Consider the following 23,783-nt stretch of genomic DNA (forward strand, 5'->3'; position numbering starts at 1 on the left):
TGCCGCTGAGGGAATGGGCCCTTCGCCTCAGCGGTCCTTGCTGGGAGCAGGCCAGTCACACCGCTGCCGGTGGCTTCGGGCAGTGACAGAAACCTGGCTGCTCTCTCGGCCAGAGGGAATGTGGGATTTGTGAAACTTTAGGAGGGTTATGGCAAGAGTTGCCCAGAGATTGCTGATTCCATTCCTGCTTTTTGTTTTGTTTTAGTTGGCTTGCTGGGATTGTTTTCACTCTTTGCCAGGTGCAGAGTTGAATGGCAGGCCACACTCTAAAGCTCTTCTTTCACAAATCCACCCACGCTACAGATTTCTGTGTTCATCACGTTCTGTGACATGTAGCTCTTGGAAAGATGCAACTTGGAAATAATATCTTTGAATCTGAGTGTACTAGGACTAGTAAAAGATAGATTTTTAACTGTCCAGAGAGGGCAGAGGGAGAAAACTGTTGGAAAATAACTAACAATCTTAGATTCCCTTAGAGTAGGCCTGAACTGGAACATTAGATCCCAGTCCTCTGAATTTAGAAGATTCAGAATAAAATATCTGAAACCATGCTCATATTTAAAATAAAGATGAGCCGTGGTGCCAAATGAAGATATTTTCTGGAATCTCAATCAGATTTCGAGTTCCTCACAGCTGTGTGTCTTGGTCCTGGCATCCAGTCTGTGTGCTTGCCCTTGTCTGGCTGCCTTACCCTCCAACATTTAAGATCTGTGATGGGTCTGCTTCCAGTGATGTCTTTCTGTCTGCAGTCAGCAGTCAAACCCAGCTCACAATATCCCAAATGAAGTTCGTATCTGAGTTCATCAGAAACATACACGGTGAACTAAAGTGCAAACAGTTGATTTTTTACCAAGAAATACTTCGGTGATAAATGAAACAAAATAAAAGAGCTGAATGTGTTCTATCTGGTTTAATAAAAATCTGCCTTAACTGTCCAAATTTGGGATATGTATCTGGAGCCCTATGGGACCTTTTCTTCTCTTTCACATTTAATTTCACTATGTAGAGTTCATTGGCTTTGCAGCAACTTGCTTAGAATTTGCACTGATGGAGAAGAAAACATGCAATTATTTTCAGGGGAAGATAAGAAATTAAAGGCAAAATTCAGAAAACTGGGGGGGTAAAAGGAAGAATGATAGTTTAGGGGCTTTCTTAATGTTTGAAACAAGAGCCATTCAGACTGTGATGATCATAAATTACTATCACTTAGTTACTACTACCATTATTCAAGATGAGGAAAATCAGCAGACATATACTGGAAACTGGATTGAATCCAGTGTGTTCTTATATTAAAAAAAAAAAAAAAAAAGAAATGCAGAAACCACAATTTACGTGAGGCATGGTCCTCCATAGGTTATTTTGTAACAGATACCGATGCTGCCCTTACTTCTGTTTTATCTTCGTGATGACTGTCTCCAAATAACAGAAGAGACAAGCAAGGGAGGCTATACTTTATTCAGCAGTGTGTGTTTATAGCATTAACTATGTATCTTAAACTGTTAAGACTGTCCTGTTTCAGCCTTTCTTATAATCTACTAGAAAATCGCCTAGTAGGAGTCTTTTAATGTTACCCTTTTGACTGCAGCTCTCTGATTTTGATTATGCATTGCACTGAGGGTGAAATTTGGGTTAAAGATAATTGTAAATATGGTATTGATATTAAATGATGTTTTCCCAACATTGCAATAATGCTTGTTTTGTTTGCTAGGGAGTTTATTACTTTTTGATCAATAGCATGTGAGATTTGTGAGGGAAATTAGCATAGTGAATAACAATTAGGAGAAAAATCAATGGCATTCAGACAAATAAGTGACTTGAAAAAGTCCCATAGGCACACATACACTCACAGAGATTCTTTAAAGTGTAATACATCTCATTTTGAATTCTAGAAGAGGAGAGAGCTATTTGGACCAGAACTGAAACTGATGGCAGTATAATTGAACTACTGTGGGACTATTTGTTGCTATTTATTGTTTCTAATGGCTTGAATGTACGACTGTTTCATTCACTGGCTCTGCGAACTTTCTTTGACTTCTGTCATGTTTTTTCTCTTTTCTGTACTGGCCTGCTTTCTTGTGGCACTCAATATACCTAGAGGACAACGGCATGGTTACCCACACTGTATTTTTTTGTATTGCCTAATATGCTTGCTTTTCTCCTACAGAGAGTAGGTTCTGTCTCCCTTACAGGAACCAGGAGGGCTTCAGATGAGATAGCAGTGAAAAAGTTCAAGATAAACAGATGGAACTTCTTCAAAAAAGATTTAAGCTATGCAACTCTTTGCTACAGCATGCAAAGCTTACAGATTATTTAATGGAAGAAAAATCCATCTAGATCAGCTAAATGCAGTAAAATCTTTCTGGCTTAAGAAGCCCTGGTACTGGACATAGGGGCTCAGAGAGTATTTTGGATCTCTAGAAGTGTGCATTCATGCTACATGTGTCTGAGCACACTATTCTTTTGCAATCCTGTTCAGGAATCAATGTTTAGAGTAATGACTCTGCTTTCCTCTGAATTGAGCTGGTTAATAACTGTTACTGGGGAAATCAATCAGATCTATGATATCTTATTACTTACGCTAATTTAATCACAAGAAATGGGTCATTGCTTCAGTTCAGAGGGCAAAATGAGTGTGAGTGGATGTGAGGTTGTATAGAACTGGAAGCATAGGAAGGAAGACTTTATGAATTGGCACACAAGGAATAGAAATGGAGTGGGCACTCCCTAAGGCTGTAGGATGGATGATACAGAGAAAAACCACATCCATTCTCTATAGCTTCTGGTAATCTATAGATTATCAATCTATTTTTAATGTTGTTTCTTTAGAATATGAAATCTGCTAGGTGGAGATAATGAGAGCATTTCATTTTTTCATCTCTGTTTTGTCTGTCTCTGCCCAGGCTAAAAGAGGGTGATCGTCAAGAGAAACAAGCAAACAGAAAAGGCATGCGACTTCATTCAAGGAACTCGGAGCCCATTTCAAGTCATTGCATACTCAAGAGAAAGGTAAATGCAAAGGAACTGTTCATGTGTTCAGTGTGTAAAATTCAAAAAGGAGAAAATGGCATCTAAGCAAATTTAATGTACAACATGTGCAAATTCAGTCTTGCAAAGATTGTCATAACATTTTCAAGCTCTTGTCCAAATTTTGCTTGCTTTCCTGTATACATAATTATGGTGGGTAAAACCCTTCTTACACCCTCTTGTTTGCAGTGGAGAGTACCATTTTTGTCAGTTGCTAGAGAAAGCAGATAAATAGAAATTCCTACACACTGAATCGTATCTGTACTGTAAATATTTTCTGAGAAGATCTTTCATTCAGAAGAAAATTGGAAGTGTGTTCTCTGGTTGGTGAGTTCCAGAAGCTAAACAAATGCCAAATACATTAAATGTAGCTATTGCAGAAAGTCACATGCCTGCATGATTTAGGTGCTTTTCGTTAGGTACTTCTTTCAAGCATCTTGAGTTCTTGCCACAAAGAGAGCTGTTGATTTTACTCAGATCCTATTGGTTTTGTATGGTTTCCCCTTCAGTACAGAGGAACCGAGAGCCTAGATAAGACTGTTTACAAACTCTGAAACCTAACAGCTTTTCTGGATCGAAACCTTTCCAATGTTCCAGCAGATTTTAAAGAGCAGTCCATGCTGGAGGAAAGGCAGTGAATATGAAGTGCGTAGCAAAATGTTAAATAGAATATAGCTTTGTGTGGACAAAACCAGATGTGTTTTTAGAAGTACTAACTGATGGTGCTGAATCCTTTAAGGAACTGTTTTCTCTGAACCAGTGAAATTGCTTTTAGACTTGTTCCCTTCCTAGGAGGAAGAAAAAAAAAATAAAAAACTGACCCATCACATCAGAAACACGTCAGGCTGTTACTAAATCCACCGTGCAAACAGCCCTGCTTTCCTGACAAATAGATCTTGAACACTATTAGAAAAATAGAAAACACTAGTGCTAATTGCTGCACTAACATTATCTAATTCACTTTATTAACTAGGTAATGAACTGAAGCCATCATGGTCTAATTGAAATAAATAAATACATTAAAACTGTGAATTAAAGTAACTGCATTTTGATGGTTTTGGGTTATTTATGTTGCTTCAAAATGTTATTTTTAATCCAAACACTGCTGGATGCATCTCCTTGTGCCCCAGGGGTAGTACAAAGTATGGTATTGGCCTCTATTTTTGTACCCCATTTACTTCACATTCACACTGCTTCCAGATGATTTTTTCCTAGCAAGATCTGGTAACTTTAAAAAACAACAATAAAAAAAGAACGAGGAAAACTTCAAATAACATTAAAATGAGCACCAAAATATAGGACTCTAGTGTTAGGCATCTTTAAAGTGCCTTTGATGAGTGCCAAAAGTTTTTCAGAAATACTCGTGCTAAGCCAAGCTCAGCTTCTAATGACTTTGATGGGGATTCTACCACAAACTTAGGAGCAATTTGGCTGATGCAGAACTCTTTTAGCATGCCTACCGTAAGCTCATTTTTCATCAGCTGCAGCATTTGATGCGCTAATATGAAATACAAAGGTAAACTGCAGTCATGAAAGACTCCCCAATAAAGAGCTGTGTTTTTTCCATCCAACACATTGTGCGGTCCTTCAGTGCTACTTTTGTGCATCTGCTCTGTCCTGTTGCTTGGGGATTCCATGTTAACTACAGGTTTGTTCTATTCATTGTGTTGTGCTAGGCAGCTGAAAAATATACTGACTTTGATCTTCTGGGGGGTCAAATTCTACAGTTGCTACAGAGATGCTTTTTTTATCAGGAAGAGGGAGGGAAGTGGCCTTGGTGGTTGTAAATGGGAGGAGAGCGCTTTCAAGGCTCTCTTTGTGAAGCTCTGTTCTGAACTATGGCTTAGAGCTTTGCCTCTGAGGTCTCTTTTTCTCTCCTAACAACATTATATGGCTTTACTTCATCCTCTTCTTATTCAGCTAGTGTTCAGCTGGGCAGGTAGTAGTCATAACCTCTGTTCTCCTACACTCTCCTCTTTTTCATGCAGACGTGCTGTTCTGCTTACAGCAGGATATGCAAGCGCTCGTAATCTCATCTTGTTTTCATTGGCACAGGTTGAAAGCAAAAGAAATTTTAACTGTTCTGGGTTTACAGCCATTTAAACAGGGATGTAACGTACCCCTCTACAATGGTAAGTGGCTGTTTGCTGGTTTTAGCCTGTAGTTATTGATGGCCTCCTGCATCTGTGGGAGGAGGAGTTGCAGGGCACAAGTCAGGATCCCTGCAGCACCTGAGGATGCTGTACTTGGAAGGTGAAGGAGTAAGTTCCCGTGCTATGCGAATGGATTAATCCTGGTTTTAATTCCTCCTTTTCTCTTTTGGCTGAAAACATGAGCAGCCCTATGTTTGGCAATTTGTAGATAGCACTAAAGGAGCTTAACTGAGTGCTTAAAAATAATATACAAAGAAGTAGGATCCTGGAATAAGAACATTACTTCTGTGTGAAACAAAAACATAAAACTGCACCCATGGGAAAGCCTTAGTCTATAACATACTACACTCCTGAGATATTCCAGTGCCTCTATTAAGTTTATTAATGAGGGCTGTGAGATCTTAACAGGAATGCTGGCACTGCCATTCTGCTCTGTTGCTTTACAGTTTGGGGGAAAGATTAATAACATAGGTGATGAATTGTAGGGCAGGAGTCCATGGAAGTTTGAGAGCAGAGAACAGTTTCTTTTTCTTTCTTTTTTTTTTTTTTAATGCATTCTAATTAATTCTGTATCACTTGTTATATGGCAGACTCCTGATATCTGCAGTGTCAGAAATCAGGGCCTGATCCTACTTCCCACTGAAATCGATGTGCATATTGTCATTGATGGAGCAGCCGAGCAAGTAACTTGCAAGAATTCATTTATTCAACAAATCTGGCTGCTGCTTCTGCTTATCTCTATTGATTGTACTCATGTCCAATCAGGTTTGCAGCATTAGCTGCATTACCTTACAATAACAGCGTAATTCACTTGGGGCATGTTCTTACCAAGTCCTAGAATCCACACAAAGATTAACAAAAGGTGCATCCCATGCAAGTTTCTTCAGGGGCAGATGCCTTTTGAGGTAGTTGTATATCTCAAGAAACTATGTTCCCTTTTTGCAGCTGCCAGAATCAAAGCAGAATGGTGACTTGTGGAATTTTTGCTCGTGCGATACAAAGATGATGCAGCCATGTGTGCTTGGGCTTGGAAAACCCAGTTTCAGATTCCAGTTCTTCCCCCAAGCCTCTCTGTCATCTGTCGAGTGGGCCTCGGGCAGCCATTCCTTCCAGGATGCGATGCTGCTGCACAGATTCACTGCAGGCAGCGGTGCTGTTTGGCATCCTGGGAGAGGACTTGGGCGGGCAGCCTGGGAAGAAATGCGTCCTGCACCACTGTGCTGCTGTCACCTCATGCCTCTGACCACCAAGAGGAGAACCGAGAGTAGGACTGAGGCTGCTGTGGGCAGCCCTGCTCCCTGTGTGTGCCAGCCTGGTGGGATGCGTGCTCTGAAAAGGGGGAAGGAATGCGATTTTCCATTTTCTAAGTGGGTGTTGTAAGCCACAAACACTAAAAAAGCAAATATTTAAACATCTTCAGTAAAACCCTTTCACAAACATGAAGTTCTGGCCTGGACCTATATGGAGCTGCGCATACCCAGAGAAGAGCCCAGCACTGCTGCCTCCCCACAGGGACCAGGCTGTGTCCCACCTCTGTCACCCAGTGGGGACACAACAGCAGCTTGGTTGTGCACCAAATCTGAGCAGCTGGCATTGCTGCAGGGGCAGGAGAATTGTGAGATCAGTGCGGTGCATCCTTTGCTCTGCTATGGAGGCGCTCTCCAGACCCTTGTATGGATCCTTCTTTGAAGGAAGTGGTTTTAGAAGGAACATGTATGACTTTAATTCTGGTTTGTAAATAAACCATCAAAGGGAAACTTCTGCAGGAGGGATTTAGCCAAGCTTAGCACAACGCATCCTTTTGTTGCAGACTCTTGCCTTGATCGTGGGTCTGAAATCCTTGATGATTATTGCTTGTTTTAATTTCCTTTCTATTTTGCTGATGTCCAGAAGCTTTTGTTTCCTGAATTCCTTCTCCATTTTCTATAACTTATGATCACAGCTAGAGAGAGCAGCTTACTTATTAACCACTTGTAAATGTGGTGTAAATATTAATCTCCTACACATTTATTTTTCATGATGTCATTCAGATTTTCCTCTGTTTAGAGTTCCTTTTATTGTTCCAGCACTTACATGATGGATTGTAAGCATCATCCCTCTGCATTTTAGTGGAGCGATGGTGATTGTGACATGTAAAGAAATCCAGAGTTCCTTCCAGGTGATGGTGTTTAGCTTCATAGCAGTAACTGATCTGGAGGAGCTACCCGTAGGTACATCAAATATTTGAGTTCTGAGACACAACTCTGTGTGAAGTGATGAGAAAGCAAGTTGTATGGGCGTGCAGTGCAACCTGTGCCAGCATCAAGTCGGTATCGAACCATGGATGCCTGAGTGATTATTTTCTGGATTATCCACTGGACCATCAGCAGGCAGAAGAGTCTGAGTGTGATCCACCTGAGCATTCTGTTTCTTGCTGGAGGAAGAGAGGAGAAGCTGGTCGCTGTTCCTGAGATAGCTAGAAGCTTTTTGTTGTCTCTATGAATTTCTCTACCAGCTGACAGTCTCCCTGGATGCCAACCTTCCCTTCCCTATAATGCTGAATTTGATAAAAATGTGCTTGATTGACCAGCAGACCATGAAGAATGGCTTCTGCTTTGTTACTTTGCTGTGCTGTCTTGAGAGGTGTGTGTGTTAAAGTTATCAAACCTTTTACTTTTAATCCAAAGCTCGGTTTTGCTGATATTGTTATAATTCCTTCCCTTTCAACTATATCCCCCACCTTTTTATTTGAAGAAAAGCAGAGCTAAGACATGATTTAGGACCAGTCAAACCTCTGTGGCTTCCTTTTGCGTAAAGAACCTGAGTGCAAGATTCTGTGCAAACATCTTTCTGTTTATGTATATAAACTAATTATGGAGACCTCAGTCCTCCAAAGAGCTCTGTGTATAAGCCAGTGAAGCACCAGAGTTCTGCAGAGGGCAGAGCTCATAGTATAAACATGGCTTACAGCCTTGCCTGAAAACCTTATTGCTTTAAGCATACTGTTATATGGTAAGTCCTGAGTCCTTTACAGGTACAGTTATATGAAGTTGCTTTCTAAAGGTGTGTTCAATTCTGCATTCATACTGGCATAATTACATGGGAGAAAGTAATCTTTATATAAGTATAAATCTGTCTTCACTGAAATTTTTATCAGTGCAATTTCACTGGTTAAAAAAGAAGAAGGAAAAACCACACAAAACTAAATGCAGTGTCCATCCTTAGCCAATGTTTTTATCAGTAGGATCTAAATATACGTAGAGGAGACTGAATGCCAACAGTGCTTCACTGTTAGTTCCCAAGTTACATTTTGGTGTAGTAAAAGCAGTAGTTCAATGGGATTTAGAAACAGAAGTAAGTTTGTTTGCCTGCTGGCTGCTTCCTGGAGTCAATTCTCCATTATCAGCAGAAAAATGAATGAGAAATGTCATGTAATGGGAGCAGGGCATCTCTGCTGCAGACTGCCACGCTGTGCCACGTTTCCTGATGTCACAGGGGGAAGCAATTGACAGCTCCACTGTCAGCCTTGTGCTCTCGCAGAAGTTTGTTAGGTAAGCAGCAAGCGGCTGAACATTGACAATTAAATGATAATAATTAATAGTTATAGTTTAATTGCACTCACAAATAGGTAACTGGTGGTGGAATAGGAAAGTCTTTATTCCTCAAGTTGTTACGTAGCGCATTTTTTTTTGTTGTATTTGCAAGGACTGTTGCAGGTACGTCATTTCAGAACTGGCCTACAAACGCAGTCTGTGGGCAGAAGGACAGATGTGTCTGCAGAGATTTCTGGGCAGGGGGCCTTGGGTCAGGCTGAGGGAGAAAGGGTGGGCTCAGCCCTAGCACAGAGCTGGACTTGTGCAGGGTTGCCTGCAGGAAGCCCTGAGCTTCTTTTGACTTGTAGCAGAAACTGAATCTCCACCAAATCCAGAATACTCACTGACATTCATACTAAGAATACGCGCTAGGAGGAGAACACACTTTCTTCCTCCTTATTCTCCCCTCCTTTTTTTTAACTTCCCTCTCCATTCTCCCCACTTCAGTTTCATTTCGTAAGTTTTATTCAAGAGGAACTGGACAGATTGGATGAATTCTGCTGGCGAGGGATTGCTGGTTTGGTGTGCGATTGCTAGTTCAGCGTGCCAATTATGAGCACATTTACAATATGAAGAGAAGAGAGAGAGCCGGTAGACTGGAAGACCAGAACTGCTTTCAGATCAATAGATGAGCTGACATTGAGGCTACAGGACTGATAGAAGCAGTGGAAAGGATAGACGTATTTGGCAGGTTTCTGAAGGCATTCAATAGCAACACAGAGATGGAGCTGATAAATCAATAGCTCTTTGGGGAGATTAGATTGATATTTTAAATGTATATGGAGCTGCCTTAGCCAGAGAGACTGAAAACGCACTGAAAGAACAGATAAGCAGAGAAGCATTAATTAATATTTCTGTATTGTTTTTTTTGTGGTTTCTTTCTTTTGAAGGAACTGTATGCAGTTCGGAGCTGCTTTCTTCTTTACGGCTGGAAAGCTGGGTCGGATGTAAGCCTGAATTGCACTGTTATGCTGAAATTCCTCAGGCTGGTGTGGGTTAAGTTAGCATTAATGAATAAATTATTGTTATAATGAAGAAGCACTTAACACAGGCTGTCGGTTGGCAGCAGAACAGGACTGGGACAGTTCTGCAGCACTGCCAGGGCTGGAGGGGAAGTCAGCCTGGGCTCACCGTGTATGTTATCGATGTGTGGGTGTTTTCAAGAGCTTATGGATGTAAAGGAAGGCATTATAGCAACTTTCAAACCATGTGATTGCAAGACTTAGAATCTAAATTATGCTTTATTGCAGACAAGGGTAGTTTTGTTGATTATTTCAGTGGGAGCAAAGCCATGCTCTTTGTGCTGGTTTTGTCCTGCTTTGGGCCAATCAAGCTGTTCCCTCGTGCCACCAATTATATCAGCTGTCATAAATTAGAGGCAAAATGTTGTAAAGTGGTTTTAATCGTTCTGGCATTCCTGGGGTGAACTGCAACTTCTGCTCTGTGCTGATCAGCGCTGGGTTCTCCCACAATGCCCCTCCGTCTTCGCTAAAAACCTCCTAGAAGTTCAACTTGTCAGGTTATTTTTGCAAGTGATACTGTTGTTGTGTTCACCAGATGTTGTGAAGCTAAATTAAAGGATATCATGTACTAATGGAATTTCCTAGAAGTGTACAAGTGAATTATTATGGCTGGAAAACTTAGGCTATTTAATATATATTTCCACAGAGGCACGAGGGAAGGACTGCGATGAATAAAGTAAATGTATAATGATAAGGGAGGTGAAGGATGTCCTTGGTTTGCCTTCCCTTAGTTTGAATTTGATGGAAATTGGATCAACCCAAAGATAGCTCAGCCGCTTGCCTGTCCCGCTTACCTTGGTTTGCCTGGTGTTGCTTCACTGGACTCACTGGACTCCCCTGTTTAACAAGGATCTGTTATGTGCTGACATATTTTTAGAATAATTTTATTTAAAGAAAAAAAAAATGATTGCTAAGAGAAAACCAGTTCCATGACAGCAGGGTTAGAGTGATCTTGTCTTTAGCAGCAAATACTACTTTATTATATTTGCATGTAAATAGATGCCAGATAAGTGTTTCAGATGAAGAGAACGTTTCAAAGTCATTTGCTTTCTGGAAAATAGAATAGCTCAGCAGGACTTGGAAGGCTCTGAACTTGAGATGCATTATGTTCAATGTTGATAAAATTGATCTTTGCAAGTTTATAACCCCTCAGAGTTACCCTGGAACATGGCTGCCTTCTGCAAGGCCTCTTGCTGATTGCTGTTAAATTGCAGTAAGGTGTAATTAAGAGGAATGGGGGAATGAGTGCTTATAGGGCTGACAAAATGTATTTCTTCACTCAAGAAATCAGTGCATTAGTAAAGAAACTGGGATATCACTTTCTCCACTAGATATTTGTGGTTGGACACTTGATCTTCCTCCTTTTGACGCAAATACTTGTTTCTCCTTATGTATACCATGATTGCTGAAATCATGATCATGTACTAACATGAGACAGGGCTTAGGACCAGTTGATTACGTACCTGAATTATCCCCCAGGCACTCTCAGAAGCAGTGAGGCCAGCCAGGCTGTGCTGGCTCTGCTATGCTGGGTTATGGACCTTCCCCTGCAGCTGGCTGAGGGTCTGGTCTGGTGCTCAGAGATCTGGGTGGACCTATAAGTTTACCTGTAAACTAGATGACTGTCAGTGCTACGTAATGGGTGTGCCTTGGGCTCCCAATGGCGTGAGCAATCAGCGTGATAGCTCACATCCAAAACAAAAAGCTCTGATAGGAAATGTTGGATTAGACCAGAGTGTTTTCAGGCCGGAGTGTTGGTATGTCTAAAATAGTTATTTTCCTTGGTGTTCTTGTTGTTCCCAAGTGTGAAATATGAACCATCAGCTGGCTTCAGTCATCTCATGATTTAACGGTGGGTTGTTAGAGCAGTACGGTTAGGTTGCGGTTGGACTTGATGATCTTGAAGGTCCTTTCCAACCTGAGCAACTCTATGATTCTCACAAAAAAATGCAAAAAGAACGTAAAGGTTATGGGCAAATGTGAACCTAATCCAAAGAAGTTTGAAACCAGACCTGCTCTGATTAGGAAATTAAAAGCAAGCAAAGAAGCAAAAAAGCAACCAAAACAAAAATACCCAAACACCACGAAACGTAAGCCTGGGGACAGAGCCCTAGAATGCCTTAACCAAAGTGCTTTGCATTGCTCCAGGGCAGAGTTGAAGTCAAGATACTTTAAATGTATGTCCAATAATAATTCATCTGGATTTCTTTTTAGCCATTTAATTTTCTTAAGACTGATTTTTAAATGATTTCAGTATGTCAGTAATTATCCAATTTTAATCCCGATTTCATTTTAATTTAACTTTTCAGTAGGAGTATGTGTGTGTGTGTACCTGTAGCATGTGTGCCTTCATGCTTGAGCAGGTTGTGTGCACATGATGACATGCAGCTGTGACCTCAGACCTGGGGGCTGTTCTTGCTTCTCCCCCTGCTGTGTCACTTTGCGAATGTCCTTGCCTTCTGCATGCCCTCTTGTGCTTCTCTCTTGCTTGTGGTGGCCATAGCTTTTGGTGAAGGCTTGCCATTCTTTGCTATTCATGCATAGTTTTATAGAGTGATGGAGTAGCTGGTTGATGGAGATGGTGGCTTTTGGCACTACCCAACGCAGAGTGGGGGGAAAACTTTAGGGAGCTTTCAGCTACAGGCTTCTGTTAATAATTAGCAAACAATCCTATTTGTGAGCACTGGAATTAAAACAACATCTGCATTGGCTTAAACTGATGCCAAAGCTTGACGGGACTAAATACACTCCTTGTGTAGTGTTTTTCTGGACCTTGTGTTTGACCTTTCAGTATTTAAAGAGAGGTGATAAGCAGGAGGGAGAGCAACTTTTTACATGATCTTATAGTGATAGGACAAGTGGAACTGGCTTTCAACTAAAAGAGGAGAAATTTAGGTCAGATGTAAGGAAGAAATTCTTTACTGAGAGATCCTGGCACTGCTGCCCAGAGAGCTGTGGGTGCCCCATCCCTGGAGGTGCCCAAGGCCATGGATGGGACATGGGCAGCCTGAGCTGCTGGGGGGCAGCCAGCCCACGACAGGGGTTGGGAATGGTTGGGCTTTAAGGTCCCTTCCAACCCAACCATTCTGTGATTCTGTGATCTCTTCTGCAGTTTAGCCACTGATGGCCAGACACTGAGCGCCTCAACCCTGGGCATTGCACCCTCCTCTTGCTCTGCTGCCCACCTCAGCGCTGTGGAGCAGCCCCACAGGTTCCATCACTTTTCCTAACAGTGACAGGTGACTGTCTGCTGGCTTCTCACCACTTCAGCTCTGCTGATGTCTGAGGCAGTAGATGAACACATTTGTCATAATTGCGCGTTAATTGGAAAGCACGTTTCTTGCTCTCCAGTCCATGTGGCTATCGATGTCGGCTCACCGTGCTGCTGTTCCCCAGGGACACTGCAGCCAAGGGGAAGCGGAGCTGCTTCCAGAGAGCTCAGCAGCTGTGCCCTGTCTGCCTGTTGAAAAGCAATCTCCCTTAACAATGGGCTAAAACATGCACGCTACTGTATAGACATCACAAGCTTACCCTCACTGAGCAGCGTGTTTGTGTATCTCGTGGCTGCCACATACAGGACCTTAGCCATCCATCAATATCATCACTTTAAGAGGGGGGAAAAAACAGCAGAGACACGTTCCAAATGGTTTCACACTAAAAGGAAGTGTCAGACTCTGTGTTTATGGCGCGGTGTGCTGGAAGTTCCCATGCTGGGCAGCACCTCTCCCCGCGGACGGGCAGGACAAGTTGCCTTTGGGACATAATGCCTTTGATTAAAATTGGCAATTCTGAAGCTCCTGCTGGCCCCAAGGCAGTTTGGTGACATGTGACTGCATGTGACAGCACAAATGCAGAACCCTGTCATTCAGCCTCCAGCCTGTTGTAGTGTCGATGCAAGCCTTGCCAAAAGTAGTTCTCCCAGCAACGCTTACAGTAAAATACCCTCTTGTCCTGCAACCTTTGCATTAATTAAATGAAAATAGATCAAGCAAAATCAAAGGTTTTCTTTTGTTGATTAAACCACGATTTATGTGGCAAATATCCTCCATCTGCTTACAGAAAATGTTGGCTTCTGACTCATAACCATGTGGACCAACTGCAACCACAGGCTGTGCTGGAGCTCCTGAAACCAGACCAAGTTCTGTCCCGTGCTGCTGCATCCCTTCCCACACCTGCCATCCCCTGGGCTGCGCTGAAGCAGGGTGAGCTGCGGAGCGTAGTCTTATTGGAAATGTAGAATGAATATCTAATAACAGGGCAATTTAATAGAGCAATTCCAAATGGCTGAAGCAGATTTATATCAGCACACTGATTAGTTGCTGGAGACTTGCAGAATCCTGATGGGTCCTGGCCAGAGGAACTCTCTGTTTGATGTAAAACTCCTGTTGAGTTTTACACAAATTTCTTTTAGCACTCCCATTTCCTCTCTTTGAGACGAAATCTACAGGTATCAGAAGTCTGAGGCCTGTGGTCATAGCCTATCTGGAATCTGTAGCATTTGAGACATATCTAGGAAACTTGGACTTAAGGAGGGCAAAGAAAGCAGGAACACAAGCAGAGGTGAGAGAGTGAAATTGCACTTCCCTTTTTAGGTTTCCCTTGTGAAGCCCAGCTTCCAAGAAGACAAAGGTTATCAGGCTAAACCTAAAGAGTAACTAGAGATGAAAAGTTCAAATGTCAGTGCTGACCTTCTAGAGCCCTCAGTTTTCTCTGCATAGGGATGTACTGGTGTGGAAACAGTGGGCACAGCTAATAGTTGACTGGAAGTTGTTATTTGCAAGGATTGGGGTATATTGTTGGAAAACATAGGCTTTTGGAAGTCAGAATAATAATAGGATCTACAGGTAAAGGCTACTGTGCCAAAACTATTTCCAGTCAAGTCTGAGAACTGAAGGAAGAAAATGCAGGGCAGCCCTTAGATACCAGGAAGAGAATCGGGCTCCACAGTGCCCGGAGTGCTTGTTTATAGCCCACACTGATCTCTAAATATTACTTCTTTGTTTCAGCTGTTCATACAGTGAATCTGGCTGAAGCTTTACAAAGCCCTTCCTGTACAACATGGTTGAATCCAGTCTTATACTGAATCAAAGTTCTTACAGTTATTTTAATCTCTGAGGAGCTAATGAATATCTGATGTGAAACAGGAAAATAAACAAGTTTTCAGGTTTTATCAACACTTTGATCAACACCTGAACCCACTTTGAAGCACATCTGTCCTGCCCATCTCAAGGAGACCAGAGCTAGAGCACAACCAAAGGGGTGGTACAGAAATCTGAAAGGATTGGATAAAGCATGGTTTGGGAATGCAAAACTGCAAATTCTCTTGGAGTAGCCTTTGCTGATGTAATCATATGTGCTTATTGAAGGGTGCAGGCAAAGCTGTTGCTTTCCCTCATGATTGAAGCCGAAGGCTATATTTTTCAAGTTCTCATAGCTGCTCTTCAGGCTGGATGTGAGTGCAGGCACCTGAATTTCCTGTGAGTTCAGACATGCAGGGATGTGTGCTGGCTTAAATCACACGGCAGGAATGGCTATCTGCTTCCCTGGGCTTGCTGGTATTTTTGGGCTTCAGCTCTGGCCTGCAGCTGACTGAGTACCTCCAAGCAGTGTCCTTTGAGCATCACCACTCCTGCTGTGTGGTACCACTGCACTTCCCTCCCCACCCAGCTGCTCAGCAGATCACAGTTCAGCTGTAACTGACATGTGGGGTGATAGAGCAGGAAAAAGACAGTAGTGTGCTCTGTGCATTCATGAGATGGTGGTACCACTGCAGGGAACTATGGTCTCCAGATGTCACAAGCAGCTTTGAAAATCCCAACCTCTGAGAATTAGGATCATAAAGTACTTTTCAAGTCCCCCCTTTCCCCTGACCCATGCTTAGTGTGCTGGAATCTTGGACTAAGCTGTATGGAGCAGCAAATCCTTCTGCTTGTGGGATGCCTAATGTTGTGGGTTCCTTGGTCCCCAGTGGTGTAACCCAGGATAAGAAACAATTGCAGAAAGCAGCTGGAGCTTTCTAATGCAGTGGCTTTGATTTTGGATTGTAGTTTACTCGTTTTTTGTCTTTCTCATCAGCACCCCTAGAATTTCAGATTGATAATCTATCACTCAGCTGTTGGGTAAAACTTTGAAAAGAAAGAAGAAAAGACCATAAGGTTTACACAAAACGTTTACCATGAACTTAGTTGACCTTTGAAAAACAGATTCATAACTTTTCTACAAAGTATTTTCCATTTTTACTCTGCTCTCTTCCTGGTTCTGCCTGGGAACAAGAAGCAGGAAGCACCATAAATCTTGTGAAGAAGCCTTCTGGCAAGCTTCCTAGCCCGGCTCTGCTGAGCTCTGAGCTTTGGATCAGTTGGATAAACTTCATGTAAGTAGCCAAGCTCATGTGCTCCTCCAGCTTGTATGCAAACTCCAAATCCCAAGAAGCCAGCGTATTGCTTAGTCTAGGCAGGCTGCACTCTGCCCTTTCCTGCCCAGCTTTCTTTCACACATAAAGCACAGTTTTGGGGCTGCTTTGTTTTTGTTGATGAACTTGGTGCTAATGTGACTTACAATCTTGCAGCCAACTATAACATATCTAGGCGTCACGCAGCCTTCCTTTACACTGCTTTGCTAATACATCCTAATCCTGTCTGGTGATACCGTGTGCCGCTCAGAGCCTGTATTAATCCTGAGCAGAGCTTAGCAGTTGCTCTAAAACACCATTGTGAGGCTTAGTTTGAAGCTTGCAACTTGTTCCTTGTGCAATAGAGCAAGCAGGTTTGGACCCCAAAGGGAGAAGGAGCTTGTGAGACTTGACTTAGGAGCAGATTTTCCAGTTCCTTCCCTTCTGACCTCAGGGTGGCACAGGGCCCTGTGCTAGGCCTGCTGTAGAACCATAGAATTGTTAAGATCACTAAGATAATTTAGTTCAACCATTGACTCATCCCCATCATGCCCACTGTGTCCTTCAGTGCCACACCTTGAGAGACGGTGACTCTCACATCCCCGGTTAGGAAATGTTTTCTAATTTCCAACCTGAACCTCCCCTGGCACAACTTGAGGCCATCAGCTCTCATTCTATTGCTGTTACCTGGGAGCAGAGGCCGCCCCCACCTCACACAACCTCCTTTCGGGGAGTTGCAGACAGCGATAAGTTCTCCTCTGAGCCTCCTGTTTTCCAGACTGAACCATCCCAGTTCGCTCAGCTGCTCCCCATAAGATCTCATTGTGCTCCTGACCCTTCCCAGCTTCATTGCCCCTCCAGGGCCTCTGTGTCTTTCTTGCAGCAAGGGGCCCAGAAGGCTGAGATACACCGGGACCAGGGCTGTGGCAGCAGGTAGGCCTGTGTTCAATAGCCCTGATGTGGGCTCAGCAGGGCGCTGTTCTGGCAGGCATTGGGTCCCTTGTAGTCCGAGGAGGAGCGTGGTATGGGTGAGGGCAGCATGGCGCTGGCTGACAGCGGGGCCTGCTGCTGTCACACCTTGACTTGTTGAGAAGAACGCAGCCCGGGATCACAAAGCTGTCATTACAAAGCATTAGCATGAGAAAAGGAGCGCTCCTCATGTTTTGGCATGTCACACCCGAGTGACAGGGAGCACAAATACAGTCAGGCATGCAGAACAGTGCGAGTCAGCGTTGGCTTTGACAATGTTGGGCACCAAGGCTGTCACTCCTTTGACACAGCCCCTCCCTCCCCCTGCCCACGCTGCCATTCGCAACAGCAGCTCGCCCACTGCTTTTCTTTCTGCACAATGTGTCAATAATTACTTGTCAGGCCTCTGCTTATAGACCTGGGATGGTGAATAAACGCTTATTATGCCTGAAAAATGTTGCAGGCTTTGCCGTAAATCTTATGTTACAAATGCGCACAATAGGGGCTATTGACACAGAGGCAAACACTGGCATTAACATGGAAAGTCATGCTGCCGAGAATGGAGTTTGACAAACTAACTTGCAGCAGAAGAGTTTGTTGACCTTTTCCTTGCCTTCCTGGCAATGGGAGTAGGTTTGTGTGTATTAAAATGTTGGATGAGTGGGAGAGGAGAGGGGAGACCAAACATCTTCCTGCTGAAGCTGCGAGGGAAAGGATGCTCTGGATCTGAGAGTACTTCAGAGCTGGTGTTATTAGGTATCATCCTTCCAACACACCAGAGCTAGGCAAACATTTGAAAGCTAAATTTGACCGTATTTGAATTCAGCAGCCCACAGACTTCTGCCTGTGCTTGCTTACCCAGTAGAGGCCTGAAATGAAGTGTTATTTCAGGCTGGCAAGTTCATGGCATGCCCTTGCAAATTGCAGCTCTTGAGCTGTTTTACTGATCTGGCTTTAGGATGGCTTCTTGCTACGGACTGAAGGTTTGGTTTTGAGGTTCTGGAGTGAATTGTGCTAAAGGTATTTGTTAAATGTGCAGGTGCCATGAATTGAGCACAAAATAAGAATGTTTGAAAGAAATTTTGGAGAAGTGATAATTAGGGCCTGAATTTAAATACAAAGGAACCAGAGGCTTGTAACTAAATTCTGTCCTCTCTGTGCTGTTAGCAGGGACTGGTGAACTTCTCTAGAGCTGGGTTCCACCTCTGGGTGATCTAAACAACTCCCCGTAGCATCCCATTGCTTTCCTTTTATTTCTAAGATTTTCATGCTTCTCTATCCATTTCATCTTTGAAATGTTCTTGTTTAGTTCACGCCTTTCTGTTCCTGCATCCAGTGACTGAAATATCTCATTCCTGTTTAACACTTTCATGATTTCAGTGTTTTTCCCTCCACAGCTGTTTTCTATCTCTACAAACCTCCTTACTCATTGTGGCAGTGAAAGCTTATTTTCATTTTTGTCAGCCACTTTCCTGTGAGCTTTCAGTCCTAGATACCCTGTCTGGATCTAGCAATCCAGAATTAGAGTTTTGAAATGGGAGAAAAGAATACTTTTAAAAAACACTGTTTAAATCACAACATTACTCAGAAAATAGGAACACATTTCTTTCTGTTATAGCCTTTATAACGATAATCGGCTTATTTAAAAAAACAAAAACAAAACAAAACAAAAAAAAAAAACCAAAACCCAGCTTTTGTTTTGCTTTTAGGAAACCCTAAGGTGTGGAGTAAATTTGAGCTAAACTCTTTAAGCAATCAAAAAACTCTTTGGCAAAAAAAAAAGTACGTTGTGTATTTGAACTGGTGATTTACACTCTTGTTGTGTAAAGCGCCCTGTACCAACCACAATCAGAACTTAACATGATGAATTTCTATCCCTTTTACCTTAAGTAGACTTTGTCAGCTTTCTGTTAGGTCGGGCTGATCTCAGTATGGGATAAATGCATTACTGGATGCCCAGTTGCAGCTGAGCTCACCTTGTGAAAGTTTCAAACCATCTATCTGTATTTCAGTAAACCTGCTTGATACCTGTTGGTTTTTTGGCCCATTGTGCCAGCCTCAATTTTATGTAAAATTGAGAAGATCTTAATAAATACATTATTTATTCATAGGCAGATAGACGGCGTTCTTTCTCTCTACTGCAGAATTAATTATAATAAAAAGCCCTGGAGAAGAGTATTGAAACTGTTCAAATGAGTGGTGCTTTCAGCATTAAGGATGGGGAGGGAGCAGGATTTGATTTAACTCTAATTGCAGGAGAAACTTTAAGAGGCAGAACTTGATGAGAAGTGATGGCGCTTTGGCCCGCAAGAGAAAACCGAGCCCATCTCTCAAATAAGTAAATAAATAGCCTCTTGGGTTTTTCCCAAATAGGAACGATCAGGAATTTAGACTCACGTAAAACAGTTCCAACTGAAAGGCCTCCAGTTCTCGGGCTCTGCAGATGTTTATCCCTGCTGGAGGGATCGAGATGCTGACAATTGAAACTGGGAAGCGTTCCTTCTCTACCTTTCTCCCTGAGGCTGGTTCCAAAGCGAATCTGCTACCATTAGGGAAATTAGAAGAAACAGGTTTGTTTTTTGTTTTTATTTTTTTTTCCTCGTTCTACAATTTCTGACTTCTGAGTTGATTGCTTGTTTGTTTCAGGGCTGTGTACTGTAATAGAAAACCCATTCTTATAGCTTAGCAAACAGAGCCTGTGTTGTAGTACTGACGTCTGCGAGCAGGGACACCGAGGACGGAGATGGGCTGGTTCATGATTTTGGGCCAACTTAGCTATTCCAGCAAGAGGCACTGAGTTAGGAGTAGTTATACCAAGAAGGCTTCCAGATTGTAGCTTTGTCACTGCTTATATGACGTGGCCTTTTCCACCCAAAATAAACACAGTATAAAAGCTCAGTAGTTGCCTAATAGCCTCTGTCTCCTGTAGAGGCTCCTGAGATTTTCATGTGAATCTGTGAGTGGAAAATGGGCACAACACTAGTGCTGGTAATTCTGTGTGTGTAGTGGCATGCTTTGTCTATGGCCTCCTGAAAAGTCCTTTGGAAATATTATGCTTGTGAGTTGAATCTCAATATTCACTTGGAGTTCCTGAGGTTCCCCAGTGCACAGTTTGTAATAACCTCTGGAGAAACCAGGGGGCAGATCCTCTACTTTGCTTTAGGATTGTCAAAAGAGGAACTGTAGAAAGGAAAAACTCTGTCTCTGGAGGTGATGAGATCTAAGGTGTGTTTGCAGTTCTGAAGAAAAATGCTCTGCTGGTACTGGTGTTCAAAATCTGCTTTTAGAAAAGAACCTCATCATTTAGTGCATGGTCTCGGCCTCATTTCACCTTTTTAAATCTCTGAAAGCTAAGATTTTTAAGTGGTGTGTCACTTCAGTCTTCATAACAACTGAAGTCAAAGCCTCCATATTCAAACCGTTGAGAGATACTTTATTTTTTCTAAATCATGTCGGCATAGCCAGGAAATGTTATCTTGTCATCAGACCTGGCCTTACGGTGCTGGGGCTTGTATTCATTAAGGGAAGGTACTGAGATGGGCAAAATAAAGTTTACTGATAGAACCTCGATAACAGATGTAGTCTGTGGAGAGACCAGCACTTCATTTCTGGAGTGCTGGTGTGACATGCTTCATCAGGATACTGAATGGTGTAGAAGCAGGTCTCTAAATCCTGATAGGAACCACATAAGGCCACTAGGCATCAGAGGCACGAGGAGATGATTAGCTTGGGGACAGTGGTTTGGGGTGGCTGCATTGCCCAATGGCTGTCATACTGTCTGCTTTCATTCACTTTGGAGCTTTGATTTGCAGTGATTTGTTCGCATCTGCTGTCCCACCCTCATTACAGAGGCTGGCAATTCTGACATTTCAGATCCATGTCTAGAACTGGGTCTGGATATACCACCAGCTGAGGACTGTGGTTGAGATGCTGTGGTTCATGATGCCCATGAACAATGCTGACATCATCCCACAGAGGGCAAGTATCTCCCTGGAAACTGAGGAAAATGCTTCACTGTGTGGGGTCAGGTGTCCATAGTATGTACCACTGGAATCTGGGCTTGGCGTTGCATTCTGTGCTCTCCGGGAGTTTCTCTATGAATTAAAGCGGGTGAAAGACTAAGTGCAAATGAAGATAGGAAGAAATCCCTGTGCTTATTTACCATAAGCATCACCGTGAGTCAGCAGCACATGATGTGTCCTTCAAGGTCACATCTGCGGTGAGGACAGCAAGCAGAGCAGGCGGCTGGGCTGGGCGAGAGCTCACTTTCAGCAAGATCCCTGCCCTTATCTCGGGCTGATTAGGGCTCCTCAGGGAGGCTGATGACCTTCTGTCTCCCGTTTACAGAGGGTGGGTTTTGTTTTGAAAACGTCCTTTTCACTAGCCAGTTGGAGACAATTTTATAAACCTTTCTTCTCAAAGCATACTACCAGCAGACTGTTGTTTTTCTAACTTACAATAGTGATGAATCTGATAACTGTGGAGTGCATTAACCTCTCTGCTTCTGTGACGTTATGTGTTTTGCTGTTTGTTTTCTGAATTTATTTGTCCGAATCAGATCTAACCACTGTGAAACTGAAAACTCGGATTTAGGTGCAGCCTGCTATGAACTACTGTTTTCCAGTCCCTTGTACTGACATACCATTGCCAAAGGGCAGATATATTTGTGGTTACTCCTGATTACAGTTCTGTCCCTTAAACAGTCGAAGGCAAAATATACAATTTTAACTGGTTTGTGCATACCAGACCTAATTCCGATGATTTCTGTTAGGAGTGGAAGCTGTACTCTTTTTGGACAAAGTTATCTGCTAATTCAGTCTCTCTGCAAATAAACTTTCCAGCAGAATGCTTTTATCTCAGCCTTGTCCCATGCTGAGATTTAAGCTTCTCTCTTTCAAGAGTGGTCCTTAGATTTTATTGCACCTTCTCAGCTTTCTGATACTGGCGTGGGACAAGGTCTCACTGTAACATGGTTTCTTTCCTTCTTTCTGAAGGTTGCTGTTGCTTTTCTTAAGGCTGGCCTTCAGAGTCCTCTATCTTCTTGCTTTGACAGCTGGCCTGTGCGTTCCACTGTTTTGCAACGGTGGGTGATGGTTTTAAGTGGCTCGTCCTTGGCCTTTGAGTCTATAACCACTTGGTTTTGTGGGCTTGGATTGTTTCTGCATGAAAAAGACCTTCAGCACATGTCTCCTAACCCATGGGTAAGTGCTTCTGAGTCTGGACTATGACATAAAAACATGCTATTGATGTTACCAGTGCCTCCTCCCATGCCATGTGTTCGGTTAAACAGAGCTGTAGTTGTTGCTTTGCACTAACCACAATGCTGTGGGTGCCTGTTAAAGAGCATCGAGGAGCAATTACTCTGTAGGTGCTTGGGCCTGCGGTGCCTGGTAGCAGGTCTGGAACTGTTCAGGTAAGATAAGTGCGTAGATGTAATTTGTGTGGATTGCTTTTTCAGCTGGATGCCTACATCCTGCTGCGAGTGAAAGTAAATATTGGCTCTCCAGTTTTTCATTTGTTCTTGGACAACCAGTCCAGTGGGTTAGGAGAAACCAGTTGGTGTGATAGGCCGTAGTTTTAATGAGGCTTTTGACAGTGAATCTAAATATTAAAGTAGAGAAAAGTGGTCAAGATTAAGTGATCATAAAATAGATACGCAGTTGTGGGGGTGGCAGACATTATAATAATGATGTAAAAAGGTGTGATGTCGGACTTGGAGGGCATATCAAAGGGTGGTTTTGTGGCTGCCTGTCCCATGCTCACATGTGGTCAACATTGTTAGCGGGATCTTGGATTAGGCGCTAAAAATATGAAGTATGAGATTTGCAAATAAGAGTGAGCTGGGAAGGGCTGCGGATGTTCTTTAGCATGATGCTGGAATTCAAAACTTTCTGATAAGTAAGAAAAGAGATTTAAAATGAAGAAGCTGAATTCCAGTAAAGCCAAATGCAAAGTGTCGTGCTGAGACCTGGCAAGTCAATGAGAAGGAAGGAAAGGATGTGGAATTTGTAGAAGTTCCCAGGCCAGAATTGAGTCAAATATGGTTACAAAATGAACATCATCTTGTGGTACGTATTTGTGAAAGTACCATACACTTATCTTAGGAGGTGGATACCTTTGCTTTATGTAAGAAGTTCTTATAAAGAAAACACTGATTTTTTTTTTTTGTCAAAATGTGTTTGGATTCAATTACTGCAAAGTTGCATGTTGATTTATGTAACATGTTAGGAAAAATCAAATGATGAAAGTTATGAATCACTGAAAGATGTATCCAAGGAGGCTTAGAATTTCCTTCACTATGCATTTTTAGCAAAGAATTAGATTGAAGTCATTCAGGAGTAGTCCTGAAATATTTATCCAACTTGCATAAGGGATAGAACTTGCTGACCTTTTGAGTTTTCCTTTTCTGTGATACAATGTCTCAAAAATCAATTCCTGCTATTTTGCTTGCAAGAAATTCAACTTTTAAAGATCTCACTTACATAAAGTGGGTTTGTTACCATTTCAATCTGTTTATTTTTTTTTTTACTCTTACGTGTTTTGTTTGATTTTCATCTAATGCATGTGGATGCGTGTTGGCTTTAAGACACGCACAGAGCTGGATGGAGAATGATGTTTTCATTCATTGAAAATACAAATATTTCTAGAACAT

The 23,783-nt window shown here is 42.6% G+C and overlaps 1 long non-coding RNA gene across 14 annotated transcripts in view; it reads left to right on the forward strand.

Annotated features, from left to right (window-relative positions):
- Positions 1 to 23,783, forward strand: part of LOC110408423 — a 317,152-nt gene that overhangs the window by 97,573 nt on the left and 195,796 nt on the right. For all 14 annotated transcript variants that reach the window (XR_002444331.1, XR_002444334.1, XR_002444336.1 and 11 more), the window contains one exon: positions 2,901 to 3,006. This is a non-coding gene — a long non-coding RNA (uncharacterized LOC110408423). The remainder of the gene's footprint in view (positions 1 to 2,900; positions 3,007 to 23,783) is intronic.

This window comes from Numida meleagris, chromosome 19 (genome assembly GCF_002078875.1).
Source record: "Numida meleagris isolate 19003 breed g44 Domestic line chromosome 19, NumMel1.0, whole genome shotgun sequence".
Lineage (NCBI taxonomy): Eukaryota > Metazoa > Chordata > Aves > Galliformes > Numididae > Numida > Numida meleagris.